At 34.0% G+C, this 16,194-nt stretch overlaps 1 long non-coding RNA gene across 30 annotated transcripts in view; it reads right to left on the minus strand.

Annotated features, from left to right (window-relative positions):
• The window catches only part of LOC122056552, a 54,035-nt gene that overhangs the window by 13,752 nt on the left and 24,089 nt on the right, over window positions 1-16,194 (minus strand). For 24 of the 30 annotated variants that reach the window (XR_006133249.1, XR_006133243.1, XR_006133232.1 and 21 more), the window contains 5 exons: window positions 15,431-15,499; window positions 15,260-15,354; window positions 14,093-14,151; window positions 513-570; window positions 300-405 (listed from right to left, as the gene is read on the minus strand). This is a non-coding gene — a long non-coding RNA (uncharacterized LOC122056552). Of the gene's footprint in view, window positions 1-299; window positions 406-512; window positions 571-3,022; window positions 3,115-4,764; window positions 5,182-14,092; window positions 14,152-14,414; window positions 14,502-14,963; window positions 15,066-15,259; window positions 15,355-15,430; window positions 15,500-16,194 lie in introns of all 30 variants that reach the window. The other 6 variants (XR_006133242.1, XR_006133240.1, XR_006133238.1 and 3 more) reach the window with 6 other exon arrangements.

The raw sequence follows: 16,194 nt of genomic DNA on the forward strand, positions 1-16,194 counted from the left end.
TTAGCATCCAAAGCACTCAAAAGAGCAAGCTAGACATCAGTCAGAAAACCTTTAATGTCTCAGAAAGCAAAACTTAAGATTCTGATCGTCATAACAATTATTATTTGAAAAATCAAAAAAATTTAAACTGGGCCTACAAATTTATGTAAGATTCCAATAAATTTGATAGTCGCATTCGTGATTTTATGTAGATTGCAACCCAAACTCTTTGCGAAAATTAATTAAATTTTATAACCAACGCTTACTTTGAAGAAAAGATTTTGTGAGAATTACAAGTTGTAAAAAGATTCCAACAACACCTTTAACTTTATAGGCGTAATTCCAAAGTCTTCAACTGTAGATACCATCCATGAAATTCCTTCACCGGAAACCTTGGGATTCTTGCTCTTTCATGATTTTGTAGAGCTTGAACATCAACAAAGCATCTTGTAAGAGATTATACAAATTTAAAAAAAAATTGTAAAAACAAATCAAATTCCTTTAATATCAAAAATAAATCATTGACCAACTACCTCACAATAAATGGTAAAGCATTCCATTGCTTGATTTCATGTTTTAATATCATCAGCCCTGTCGTTTATGCATGTCAAAAAGAAACATCCACTTAGACCCACTAGATTAAATATCCTTAAAATTCAAATCTAACTACAATGGCAAATTAGAGTGGGAGAGCCGGCATGGGAGCAACTCATTCAAGAAAACTTTTGACATAGATACAAGAATATGAAGGAAAAATAAATAGTTGTTCCATACCCAAAAGACACAGCACCACGCATCACTTTGGAATTTTTTTCATGATGGAAGCCATTTAAGTAATGACATCAATGAGCAGGTGCTGAACTTGTCCCCATAAACACACTAAAATCTCTTACTAAGAAGTGTTGAAATCTATAACTATCTTTTTTCAATTTCCACTTTGGTATGTTACCTGTACATTTTTCTAATTCCATCAAAGTACATCGCATAAAAACCAAATCAAAATCTAACCATATTATTTAGATTCTGAAGATTCTCAATTTCCTCTTTAAAAAACAAATAGCTTAAAAGACATATCTTGGTGAGTGTTATTCTCCCTAGCATAAGTGTTATATGATTGATTTTATGGCATATTCTAAATCATTACAAGTAATGAAAATCCGGTAGGTTGTACTACTTTACAATTGATATATGAAGTTATAATACAATGAAGCATGCTACACATAATGACAACCTAGATTTATCACTTATGTTCCTATATGGAAGCACACCATATATGTAGACTAGAACACTAAAACATAATAATGACAAGAAAGAGGGATTCATTATATTCTAGTCGTTCCTTCCAAACATTACTCTTTATTTGAGAGAGTTTCCACCTTTACGCATGATCCCAATCTTCTTTCAATTTCCTCTAAACTCATTTCGCAATCAAACAAATTAAGAACCAAATTAGAAATAGAGTATTAGCAAAAAATATACCCAAAAGATTTAATGAATAATTATTCTATGTTAGTTTTTTTTTCCTACTTTGCAATCTAATTCCTAGGGTTGTAAACAAGCCGAGCCGAGCCGAGCTTTGGGGTGTTCAAGCTTGTTTGATAAGATAACCGAGCCGAGCCGAGCTTAAAATGAGCCAAGTTTTTTAAAAGAGTGTTTAAGCTTGGCTTGGTTTATTTTTTATGAGCTTGAGCTTGTTTGAAGTTTGGCTTGAGCTTGGTTCGTTTAGATATTTTCAAGCTCTCAATTCAAGCTTGGCTTGAGCTTGGTTCGAGCTTGGTTTGAGCTTGGTTCATTTAGATGTTATCAAGCTCTCAATTCAAGCTTGTTTGATTGTTTGAAACTTTTAATTGTTTGATTGGTTATTAAGATTGATAATTTAAATTTATTTATTTATTTTATTTTATTTTATTGTTAATTAAAAATATTAAAAAGAGTTTTATTAATAAATATGGTTCATGAACATTGTTCACGAACGTTGTTCACGAACGTTAACGAGCTGAACACATATGTATTCAAGCTTGTTTGTTTAGCTTAACGAGTTGTTCAAGCTTGTTTGTTTAATTAATCTAATGTATATTGAACGAACATAAACAAGTTCTTACCAAGCCGAACACCAAGCTTGTTCACGAACGCTTGGTTCATTTACAGCCCTACTAATTCCATTTAAAAGAAAACAAGAGGCCTGTAATTCCAAAAAAAACATAATTGGAGTTCCCCATAGACTTATGTTTCAAACCGTGTTCATAATACGGTTAACCGTGTTCATAACAGATTGTCTATTGTTCTCTTCTTCTCTAGAATAGCTAAGCAAGATCATGTTACCTACACCCTAAAGCCACAACAAACATTGGTTAACCATTGTGTTCTCTCAACTTCAATTTATCCTTCTTATTCCCTATAGACTTGTGTTTCAAACCGTGTTCATAATACTTATTAAGCAAAATATAGTGACTCATAAATCGTTATCTTTAAACATCACTTATGTAGAGGCAAAGAGCACTTTGGATGGTATAAAATATGAGTTCAAAAAAAATACAAGAAGTAGGGCCATTTTTATTTAGAATGCGAGAAAAACTAATGGTGAGTTCAAACAAAACTCACATGCCACAACGATACAATTTGAATAGGATCATGTGTCACATTATACATAGTCTAGTCTTGTATTGCAATCATACCCAAATAGTTGGGACTAACATGGCTTGACGACCATAATAATTCTTGGAAAAATGAAGCTCGTATATGCTAAATAAGATCACCTATATACATAAATCGAACACAAACCCAATATTTGTTAACCATATTAGTTAAGTAAAAAAACCTTGCTACCAATAACTTAAGTGTTAAGTAAACTAACATATTAAATTATTATGTTAATAATTAGATCATGAACCTTTACTATGCATGTCCAAGTAATTGTGTAAATATCACACCAAACATAAACTCCAAAAGAGCTCCTAGCATGCAATAATAAGATGTCACTTCAGATCAAAATATCCTCAAACTATTAATAGGAAAGAAAAAAAGAAATGAAAAAAATTACAACCTCAAAAGCCCCATGAATAAATGCAATTTTTCAAAAAAAAATGCACGTGTTTGGATGCTTGTTGGAAAGATCAAAACTCAGATCCTTGAAACCTATACATAGAGATTAGATAATCAATATAAAGTAGAAATAAAAACATTTACGGTTTTGAGGAAGATTGAGAAAATAAAGATAAAAAAAATTAGAGGCAAAAGCAAACAAGATGGGAAAGATAAATAAAAAAAGTTAAAAGATAAATATAGATATGAATAAGTGGAAGACACGAAACAAGAATGATCATCTAACCCAAATGGTGTATCTAATACATAGATTTCTCAATAATTACATTGATTATATGCTATCTGCCTATATAGAAATTTGTGATGCAAGGGTTATATAACCAATAAGTAATGATTATGTGTGCATATGTATAATCTAAATCATTTTATATAAATTTCATCTTAAAAATACACTTCAAGCATATTCTCCAGGGGAAATCGTCTCTATAATATGAACAAGATAAAATATAATCAATATGTTGCTATAAGTTTATTGTTGCTAAAGTTAATATTGAACAAGAAACAAAAGAAATTCTTAGCCATTGCACCAAAAGAAACTTGTTTAAGCAATAGACTAAAATTTGTTTAATCTTCCTAGTAGTAATTTTGCAAGGATTGGCTAAACTAAAACAAAAACATTTAATCTACAATGAAAAAGTTCATTTACATACACTATTCATGCGAGAAAATATTTACTTTGAATGAAGCAACAAAATCTTGAATCTTTATAATCAACACACAAAAATTAATACATATGTTCATGCAAACATTAACAAAAATAAATAAACAAAAAATCTTGAAAGAAATGTTATAGTATTCTTTGGTTATTTGACCCGCAACATAAACTTTAATGAAATCACTTAACTACAACGCAAGAGTAACAACATCTATTTTGATGGGCCAAACAAGTTATAGTGGAATTGTATATAAGTATAGCTATCTATTTTGAAGGGAAGCCTTGGCGCAACGATAAAGCTGTCACAAGTTCGAATCCTGGAAATAACCTCTTGCAAAAAGCAAGGTAAGGTTACATACAATGGATCCTTCCTCGGGACCCCGCATAGCGGGAGCTTCGTGCACGGGGCTGCCTTTTCTTTTTATCAAATCTCATGGTGGTGTTGGATTTTTATGTGAATCTGAAAGATATGTCATAGGGCCGGCACACACTTAAAGAGAAACACTAGCACTATAATAATAAAATATTTAGCTATTTATCTTTATCTTTATCTTTATTTTATCCAATCAATCTGAGGTAAGCAGTCACAGTGCAAAATTAATACTTTCAGAAAAATATATGAAAAATCAAATATCATTTCTGAAATGGATTTTCCAAAGTTAGAAATGATAAATATGTAACCCTTCTAGACACTCAGGAAAAAGATGAATTCAAACATGTTGTCGGGGTTCTAATGAATCCAAATAATAGCATCACTATTCTACATCTATACCCACATGATTTCAATTAATTGACACAATATTTGTACGGTCTAATAAAATGAAGCATATTGCTTGAACTAATTGTTATGAATTAAGAGGAAAAAAAGGACTTAAGAATTATCACAATTAAGTTACACTAAGCTTTGTTTGATGATTATAGTCTTCACTGAATATGCACCAACTAAATGTACAACAAATTTGCTATATACTTTACTAATGACGAATTGGCATGGTGATACAAATAAATAGTTTTTAAAAAAATCTTACCTACTAGAGGATTCAGAGCTTTCATAAGCATGATACTAGAAAGGTGGCAGAATAGTTTTCGTTGCATCCATCTTTTGCTGCTTGTTTGCATTAATCTTATTAATATAGTCATCAAGATTATTTTGGTTAATGATTCCATTTTCTCTTTCCAATAAGGTCTATCAATCCCTGGTCAGCTGCTGCTAAAGTTGCAGTATCTTGAATAGATATTTTTGGGTCCTGGTCAGGATCCTTGCTAATTGATACTTTCTTAGAAGTACCTTCTAAAATTAAATCAGAATCTCTTGATTGCCTTTATCCTTCGTCAGTAGTATACTCTTCATCAGCTGAGTTATAAACTTCATTAGGAATAGCTTCCTGAATCAGAATCCCTTATGATACTATGAAAAATAACGGGCTACTTTGCTTAAGTTGTTCCTACAAATTTTATTACCTTTAAAACGGAAAACAAAATAACTGGTTACTTTACTTAAGTTGTTCCTGCAAAACATGACAGTATGTGATGGTAAGAAAACTAGAAACTGTGCTCAAGGAGAACAGTTAAAGGCAATCAAAGTTCTGATATACAGGAAAATATTTTAAAGTAGCTAACCAACTTTGCTGAAGCCTACCTACCCCAGTATTATTTCATTGAGTTCACTCATTGAAGGAGTTCTTTCCACAGCATGCACTTGTAATATAAGTCTGTTTTAACTATCAATATCACCCTGAGTAATGGAGAAGCAGATGGAAGATAGAAGCAAAGGTTTGAAGTCTTTTCTTCCATGTTTCCCAATTCAAAAATCAACAAAAACATGTTACCTGTAGCTAAGTATGTATTACACTTTCATCCTTAGGGTAGTTATTCTAAACTAGCATTTTGTACAAGGGCATAGATCTTTTGAAGGATTTTCCAAACATATCTATAGATATTATGTCATTAATTTCATTTCTCTAGTAGTGCAACTGATAGTTTCTTTTCTTTTCTTGTCTTTTTAACCAATTAAAATTTATGTTAGGGTTTAAATACTAATTGAGTTTAAGTAATTAAAGCATTAATAGGTTTAAGTAATTAATGTATTAATAAGTTAACGAATCCGACCAGATTGCTAGCAATCCGACCCGACTTATCCTTTTAAATACATGTTTTATTTCCCCTCCCTCACCTTTAAAGTCGTCGACCTCCCCCACAACCCCATCCAAACCCTAACAACTTCGGAGGAGATAGAGGAAGAACCCCATCGGAACGCTTAAGGTCGTCTTTCTCTACGTCTCGCTAGTCATCTTCTATATGCAAAAACACCAAGGCAAGTTCGCTTTTCGATTTTCGATATTTACTGCACCATACGGATCGTAGTATAATATTTTGATTTATGTCGTAAAGTTTTCTATTATGCTTTTATTGCACTATATGGATTATATTCGCCTTTCCCTATGTTTCTGCTTTTTATCGCGCTACATGGATTATAAATACGAAAGCATGCATATTACATACTCAATAACAAGACAGATTATGGATGAGAAAGCTAAATTAACGTACATTTGTTTTGTTGTTTGATACTTTTTAAATGTGGTATATTTTGACTTGCCTTTGTTTTGACCAAATAAGAAGAATTATTGATCTGATTGCATTGTTTTGTATTAATTTGTTGGCATGCAAAACCTTGTTGCCCAAAAGGTTATTGTGTTGTTTTATATTAATTTGTTGACATGCAAAAATTTTGTAGTTCAAAGGGTCATTAATAGACATGCACTTAGATAACTGATCTTGTAGTATATTCATGCAATATCAAGCTTTCAAATGACACTAAAATTACAGATTTCATGCATCTTTTATTGTTTCAGTGCATTATACGTTGTCTAAAAGTTATGTTGTTACTAGTTGGTTTAGGTAGATATACTGCTAGGTATCGGCTTGGCTATTTTATCCAAAATAGTATTAACTTTTTTTAACAGTAGGTAGAAGTCCTGGCTCGATGAATCTTATGTTTCTGAGTAGTTGAAATTGTTAAAAGGTCGATGCAAATAACTTCTTAATTTTATGTCCTGGCTCGATGAATCCAGTTTAAGAAGGGTTCAGAGAACCTTATCAAATAAGAGTTAGGGAATCTGGCTTAAGAAGGTCCGGTGAACCTTACCAAAACAAAGGGTTAGGAAATCCGACTTAAAAAGGGTCCGGTGAACCTTACTAAAACAGAGGGATTAGGGGATCCAATTTAAGAAGGGTCTGGTGAACCTTACCAACCTAGTACTAGGGTAAACGTTTCGTCAAACGATCAGAGGGAATGTTAATTACAAGTCTTGTAATTTACATATAAGCTTACAAATAAAATAAAAGATAACAAAGGTAAAAGAAGGGAATGTTAATTTAGGGTAATTTGGAGGTTCATGAAACTAATGTCAGAAGTTACTCTCTATCACTATTTAACATGGTACTTATCAAAATATTTCTTGTGAATGCGACAAATGATATTTATATAAAAGGTTGAACTTGCTATGTCTTTTAGACTCACTAGATCTATATGGTGCAGGTAATGAGGAGACGGAAGGACTTGATGGATGAGAGGTCTTATACTTGACAGTGCACACTCGAGGGCTTATTTTCTTAGTCTCGTTTTCTTCTTGCATTAGGGTGTTGGGTCTTCTAGTCGAAGTTGAGTCATTTGTTTTGGTAATTTGTAAAATACGGCAATAATAACAACAACCAAGTCTTTTTCCACTAGGTGGGATCGGCTGTATGAATCCTTTTATGTCATTGAGCTCTATCTCCTATTATATCATCATCTGTATTTAAATAAATTTTATCTTGTTTTATTGTTGCTAACCAAGTCTTTTTTGGTCTGCATGTTTATCATAATTTCACATCGCCTAACTGGAGCATTTATTAATCGTCTAAGTACATGTTCGTACCATCTTAAACGTGTCTCTCGGAGTTTTTCCTTAATGGACGCAACTTCAACTTTCTCTCTAATGCTCTCATTTCTTATTTTGTCCATCCTCGTATGTCCACACACCCACCTTAATATCCTCATCACTGCAACTCTCATCTTTTGCTCATGTGCTCGAGTCATAACTCAACATTCAGCTCCATATAACATAGCAGGTCTAACTGCGATTTTATAGAACTTACCTTTAAGTTTAAGAAACACTCAACGCTCCTCTCCATTTCACCCATCCTGCTTGTATTCTACGTAAGACATATCTCTCAATCCCTCCATCGTTTTGCAAAAATGATCCTAAATATTTAAATCTCTCGGTTCCGGGCAACTCGTTCTCTCCTATCATAACAATTGTTTCATTACTTCTAATATTACTAAACTTAAATTCCATATATTCTGTCTTTAATCTACTAAGCTTAAAACATTTTCCTTCTAGTGTTGCCCTCAAAGATTCTAGTTTAGCATTTACTCCTTCACATGTTTCATCCACCAAAATAATATCATCTGTAAACAACATGCACCACGGTACTGTGTCTTGAATGTGCGTAGTGAGTTCGTCCATAATTAGTGTAAAAAGATAGGGACTTAGAGCTGATCCTTGATGTAATCCTATCTTTATTGGAAATGCCTCAGTTACTCTGCCTGAAGTCTTTACTCTGGTCGTTATATCCTGATGCATATCCTTAATTAATTCAATATATGTTACGCTAACACCTCTCTCTTTTATAAAATTCTCCATATAATTTCTGTCGGGAAGTTATCATAAGATTTTTTTAAATCAATGAATACCATGTGTAGATCTTGTTTTTGCTCCTGATATTTTTCAATTAATTGTCTAAGAAGATGTATAGCTTCTATTGTCGACCTTCCAAGCATGAACTCAAATTGATTTTCTGTCACTGTGGTCTCCTTCCTTAATCTTTTTTCTATTACTTTTTCCCAAAATTTCATAGTATGACTCATTAATTTAATACTCCTATAGTTTGCACAATTTTGTACATCTCCCTGGTTCTTATATAAGGGAATTAGAGTACTTATCCTCCATTGATCATGCATTTTTTTCGTTTTCAATATCATGTTAAATAATTTTGTAAGTCATTCAATATATTGTTTCCCTAAGCACTTCCATACCTCTATCGGAATATCATCTGGTCCAATGGCTTTTCCTTTGTGCATCTCATTTAAAGTTTGTTTTACTTCTGAAGTTTGAATTCTACGATAAAAATTAAAATTTCTATGCTCATTTGATCTACTTAAATTACTTAAGTTAAGTTGGTCACCTAAATCTTCATTAAAAAGTTGATGAAAATACCTCTTCCACCGCTCTTTTACTTCTCCATCGTTTACTAATACCCTATCACATTCATCTTTAATACATTTTATTTGGCTAAGATATCTTGTTTTCCTTTCTCTCACTTTAGCTATTCTATAAATGTCTCTTTCCCCTTCTTTTGTATCCAATTTTTGATATAATCGTTCAAAAGTTTCATTTTTTGCTTCACTCACTACTTTCTTAGCTTCTTTCTTGGATATTGTGTATTTTTTTTAAGTTTTCCTCATACTTACAAATATATAATTCCTTATAAGCTATTCGTTTTTCCTTCACTTTCTCTTGTACTTTCTCATTCCACCACCAAGATTCTTTACTTAGTGGTGCATGTCCTCACCAAGTACACTCTTAGCTACTATTTTCAACTTTGATACCATCTTATCTTATGTTATATTAGAGTCACCGTATATTTCACCTAATACTGGTACTTCTACCTTCTGCTTAAATATATTTTGTTTCCCATCCTTTAACTTCTACCACTTAATTCTAGGAATCATATATATTTTCTTTCTATTGATACAATGTTTGAGGCGTATATCCAACACTACTAACCTATGTTGGGTAGTTAAGCTTTCTCTAGGGATGACTTTGCAATCTTTACAAAACTTTCTATCCTTCTTCCTTGGGAATTGATTGGAATAATAATTAAATAATAAGGTTATTTGAAAAATAATCTTATTGAATTTTTTTAAAAAATTTTCGGAGCTCGTAAGGCGTATTTTGAGGGGGCAAATCTATAGGCTTGGGAAAATCCTGTTTGGAATACCACTTATGTGGGAATTGATTTATCAAATAATCTAAGTATATGTATACATTAAAACATAGGTTTTTTTTTTCTTTATTTCCCGATTCATTCCTCCTTCGCCCTCTCCCTCTTACGACGACTCCTCCCGATTTCCCCATCTCCATCCCCGATCGCCCTCTGCCCCCATCGAGCGTCGGCGCCAGGACTCTTCAAAGCCGCAGACGCCACCTCCTCTCCCTTCTCTCTGCATCTCCTCCGACCACCATGAGCCGATGCTAGGTCACCGCCGCCTTGTTCCATCTCCTTTCTCGATCCCGTCGCCTATGCCCTAGCCACCCTCTACCCTAGCTTGGATCCACCATCAGCGTGTCGTGCCCTAGTGCCGACACAGATCCAGCACATTCTTCTTCGAGCCGTGCCCTAGCGACGCCATTCTCCTCTACTCGGATCACCTCCACAGTTGCAACTAGCGTTCATCCGAGAGGGATCAGTGGATATGATTAAGGGTTTCAATTTGCACTGTTCGTCGGTGGCGATCCACAACTCCAACCACTTTTCAGACAAGTAAGCACACCGATCTCATGCCAACAGTAGAGCAATCGGATTTAGGGTGAAGCTGGGTTAGTGTTGGAATATTCAAAAGCTATGTTGGTGTTGAGACTTTTGTGCTTAATCAACTTCCCTGTTTTTTTCTTAGCTCTGGCCGATAGCGCTGTTCCGACCATCTTTCTGACAATAAGGGGTTTTCTGGTAGTGGGCTGATAGAAGGATACTCAAATTTGGGTAAGTTATGGTTTGATTCATACATGAATGTAGATTTAAATTGGAACGGTGTAGTTGTTAATCTGTTGTTATTTGGATAATTAGTGATTAGTGGATTTAGAATGATTTATGATAAGATTTGATTAGTGATCAATTGGTAATGAATTAAGTGATTCATGATGCTAAGTTTGGTTAAATATGAATTACTAAATATGAATTTGGATCAGAAGATGAAACAATTGGTTGATTGAGGATTATTGGATTATCATTAATTAGGGTTAATTAATGATCGTTTTGATTAGGGTTTTTCCCTATTAGTTTAGGTCTTGAAGCTATACAATATGTGATTTGCAGGACTTTGATTCGAGATGAGAGTCTCGACGTGGGTTCTATTTCGGATACGATCTCTATTTTTTAGGCGGGTACCTTTGACTTATCTCTTTTGATATGCGTAGTAATTTATAGCGAGTAGTAATGATTGTGTTTAGCTACCATTGGTATGTCACTACTTGAAACTTATAGCATGCCTTTGTTTGTTATTATCTGTTATGCATTTAGACTTATATTCTTTTGTTCTTGCCATGTGTACTTATGATCATATAAGTAGTGACATACATTGCCTTAAAACTAGTTACTAGACATACCTGACATGTGTACCTAGTTTCATGATACTTAGATCCTTGTTGGATTTCTTTACCTTTTTGGTATTATATATTATGGAGGTGTTAGGATTTACATGTTGTAGTGTCATGCATCATCTTGCATGATTGCATGTTGAGCGATTGTCGGCTCCTTGTTGAGCACATCGCCAGTTACAAGATCTGCACACACAACCACTCATGGATTAGTGGTACATCAGGCAGGGTGTGTGTAGTTTGCTCTGTCGGTCCGTTCATGGGTAGCGATGACTGCAGCGTGTAGCGGGCAGGGATCCCTCCCCTTGACCATGATATAGGGAGATGAGAGCTTAGGCTCCCCCACTATGTTTGGGGTAGGAGGATAGGTGTACTCCGACAGCATCCTGTCCACTCGGTCACTCAGGAGTAGTGATGACAAAGTGCACAGTTGTCATAGCCCTACCCACTCGGTCTCACCATCGCGTGTGAGATGGCTGACTGACGTCAGGGGTGACCATGCCATATTTGCATCATATGCATGGATTGCATTTATTGCTTGTAGTTGCTGCATTTTGTATGTTGCATTTTTGGTGGTTGCATATGATTGGCATGCATATAGGAGACACTTTATGTCTGGTCTTACGACCCTTATATCCAGATAGGAGGTCCTGGTGAGTACAGTTTCTTCAACCTTTTCAGTTCACATTTCTTATTATTGTTTCGGAAACTGTACCGCATGATTATTACTAGTAGTTATATTTTACTATGCATGTCCGCTTGATACCCGCTGAGTTGTTGAACTCACTACTCCTTATTTTTCCTGTTGTTTTCAGGTTATGTCGTGTCGCTCGGAGTATCCTGTCTGTCGGTCCCACGTCACATCAGAAGACGGTTTACCTCGCTCTTGATTTCTCTTTTTTATATATTCCTTATTGATTTAGCTTTGTATTGGTGTTTAGTCACGTGATTATTTTATCGTTTTGGTGTTGTATTTGTGTTTAAGCCGTGCCAGCACGCATTGTGTTGTTTTGGTTTGTATGGACTTTCCTTTCGTTTTCCGTTATGTTCTTAGTACAGTCGTATGGGTTGTTATATATATAACTGCGTGGTTGTGGTTATTTTGTTCCAGCCGAGTGGACTGACTATATATATATATATATATATATATATTCCAGCCGTTTGGGCTGATGTATTTTGTTTGTGACGTATTCATGCTTCAGATTGTCATCGGTACAGGGGAGATGCTCCCGGATTTTTCTCTGGCAGGAACTCCTATGGGGCGTGACATAATTGGCTGAGTTCATCTCACTTGTTAGTTGCACTGTTTGTTCTTTTGAAGATTTTATTCACTATTATGATATTCAAACTCAAATTATTTTGGGTTTCAAGTTGAACCAGTTTATAATGTAGTATCATTTGAAGTTGTTCTATTTAATTTGAATCTCTTAAATGTTAATACATTGTTTGATCACAGCACTATATAGGAGAAGTTGATACAATAGAGAAAAATCAAAAGGTCGCAACAACAACAATCATGGGCAAGTACCCCAATGACACTAAAGTATCTCACTTTGATCCTGGTGAAATGGGAACTCATAAGAACAATAAATGGTTGAACCCAAGCCAAAAAACATTACTAACTCCCAATCATGGATGGCAATCTGAGGCTAGCTAATGATAACATCAGAATTTAATAATAAATATGGCTTGAAGACATTAATTACGATTCAAGCCAAGAGATTCAAAGGGACACCATTTTCAGCTAAGAATATTCTTAACATAGAAGGCAAAAAAAAAAAAAAGAATCACACATTAACCTAAACCAGTGGTTAAGGTGAGTAAGCTCACTTGAAATTCAATTGCATCCAACAAGTTAGAAGCTTAAGTAAAGAGCGAAAAAGCATACACTGCAGTTGGCAAAATATAGAAACCAAATCACGAAGGTTAAGTCCATTCTCATTTGTCTGTATATTCCTAAAAGAAGAGTTCTTCAGGATACTAAGTGCTAAAGTGCTAAATTATTAGGGTAGAACTACAAGCCAGTTCATCAATCACTAGTCCTCTATAGATATAATCCTTGGGCCATAAATATTAGTAGATGTGTGTATATAACATGAAAGGTTCAATACTATCAGATACAAAGTGGCATTTCATGAGTGCACTTGATCATATTGTCAATATATCAAACTGATACCAGTTTCACATGCTCACATACTCTAATTGATTAGCTTTTCTAGTTTATGTCAATATTATGAGAGAAATAAAGTATATGGTCATCTCCATTGTTTTTGTTAAGCCGTATTTGTAAATAAATTTTATATAAGAAATCAATACATGATAATATAATCACTTAGACAACTCTTTATTAGAAAACAAAATCACTTGGGGAATTAATTAAAGGATCATGCAAGGAACATTTAAATCAAAGCCTCTAGGTGAGATGCCTAAGGCAAAAGTACTCAACCAAAATAACAAAAGAACAAATGGTATAAGAAAAATTGATGACCGAATCTAAAATAGTTAGTCTAGGTGCTGAATATTTGGATTGTATTAACTTAACTACTATAATGTTGAATCATCCACCACCTGTGATAGAAAAATACTTATATGGCAACAACAAAAAGCATTATAGCGCACCGGCATGGTATTTTTACTACTCATATTTTAATTGAAAGCATAACTTTGAACAGAGAAACTCTAATAGGACTTGGCATTAAAACAAACAATTGGTCAAATAGGAAAGCAACTGCTTGTAAAACTAGAAAAGAAGGAAAGCAACAAAGTCATAAATGGAAAACAAAATAACCAGTTACTTTGCTTGTTGTTGCTGCAAAACATGAGTTTGTGATAGTTAGAAAACTAGAACCCGAGATCAAGGAGAACATTTAAAGGCAATCAAAGTTTTGATATACAGGAAAATATTTTCAAGAAGCTAACCTACTTTGTTGAAGCCTACCTGCCCAGCATTATTTCATTGAGCTCACTCATTGAAGGAGTCCTTTTCACAGCATGCTCCTGCAATATAAGTTTGTTTTAACTATCACTCACCTTGAGTAATGGAGAAGCCGATGGAAGATAGAAGCAAAGGCTTGAAGTCTTTTCTTCCATGTTTCTCAATTCAAAAAACCAACAAAAACTTGTTTCCTGTTGCTATTTTAAAACTAGCATTTTGTACCAGGGCATAGATCTTTTGTAGGATGCATGACAAGAATGAAAAGTAATCGGGAAACAGAAGATAGAAGGTTTATATCAAGGAAATATAAATGGTTGTTCCATACACAAAGGCACAGCACCACACATCGCTTTGGAAATTTTTTCACAGCAGAAGCTATTTAAGTAATGACATCAATGACTTTTTGTTGAACCTGTCCCATAAACAAACACGTTAAAATCCCTTATCAGATAAGTGTAGAAATCAATAACTATTTTTTTATAATTTTTACTATGGCATGCCACGATATGTTTTTCTCATTCCATCTAGGTATAGTACATAAAAATAGAATAACAATCTCACATCTAGATCCTAAAGATTCTCAATTTTTTCTTCAAAAAGGCCAATAGCTACAAAAGATATATCTTGGTCAGTGTTATTCCGACCCACATTAGTGTTATAATGATTGATTTGATTACATGTTCTGAATCATGATAAGTAATGAAATCTTGTAGGTTGTACTACTTTTGAATTGATATATGGTGTTATAATACAATGAAACATGCTACACATAATGACAACACAGATTTATCACTTATGTTCCTATACGAAAGAATGTCACATAGGTAAACTAGACAACTAAACATAATAATGACAAGAAAGAGGGATTCATTACTTTCTAGTTGTCCTTCCAAACATTATTTATTTGAGAGATAGTTTCCACCTTTACGCATGATCACAATCTTCCTTCAATTTCCTTTAAACTCATTTTGCTAGGCTATTATCAATCAAAGAAATTAAGAACTAGATAAGATAGAAAAGAGTATTAGCAAAAAACCCTACCCAAAAGATCTATAGAATAATTGTTCTACATTAGCTTGTTTTCCTACTTTGAATATGATTCCATGTAAAAGATAACAAGAGGTCTTTAATTCAAAAAAAAAGAACTGGAGTTTTGCTAAGACAAATTACCTCAACATCTTCAATCTCAACAAAAACCTTCGATTATCCCACCCCATTTGTCGTTTTCACATACGACTTTGTAATAGACTTTTGTTGGTAGGGAGCTAAAAAGATATCCAATCAAATTGAAATTCATTAGTTGGATATGAAAATCACATTACAAATAATATCTGCGCTCACCAATGCTTGGGCAGGTTTCTTCCCAATAAGCATTCTAGCAGCAAACCGCTTATGAATGAGCTATCAGCCCTATAAAAGGTCAAGGAACAAACCATAGAAACCTACGTAATGACTAATGAATTATGAGTTATCTATTGCAATAATTTTATTTTGTTGAAACTCCAACAAAAAGCATGACAAAAGTAGTAATGGTTGTACATGTAAAAATAAATACAAAGCCAAAATGGCAAAGCTTAATGTGTGAATAAAAAATATGTCAACTTTGGAGCTTCACCTAACTTAGTCAATAGCAAATAAGAAACAAGTTATATCATTGTATTCAATAAAAAGATAATTAACAATCCTGTCTCAACTGGAGAGAGGAACTCGATCCTTCGGTCGGAAGGGTAAAACCAATAATATTATGCTCATGACAAGAATGTCAAAAGTCACATCCTTGTCCGACCGAGGAGATAAGTTCGATCCCTCAACACGGAAGGATAACAAGAAGGCTAAGATACTTGAAATTGTATTGAAACCATAAAGAAGTCTAATCCTATCCTAACTGGGAGAGGAACTCGATTGTTCGGTCAGGAGGGTAATAAGAAAACCAATATTACCATGCTCATGCCACGAATGATAGAAGTTTGATCCTATTCCAACAAAGGAGAGAGAAGCACGATCCCTCGACCGGGAGGATAATAAGAAGACCAAGAAAACCTTTAAAATGTCCTAAATACCGCGAAGAGGTCTCATCCTATCCCAACCGGGGAGAGAAACTTAAT

This window comes from Zingiber officinale, chromosome 3B (genome assembly GCF_018446385.1).
Source record: "Zingiber officinale cultivar Zhangliang chromosome 3B, Zo_v1.1, whole genome shotgun sequence".
Taxonomy (NCBI): domain Eukaryota; kingdom Viridiplantae; phylum Streptophyta; class Magnoliopsida; order Zingiberales; family Zingiberaceae; genus Zingiber; species Zingiber officinale.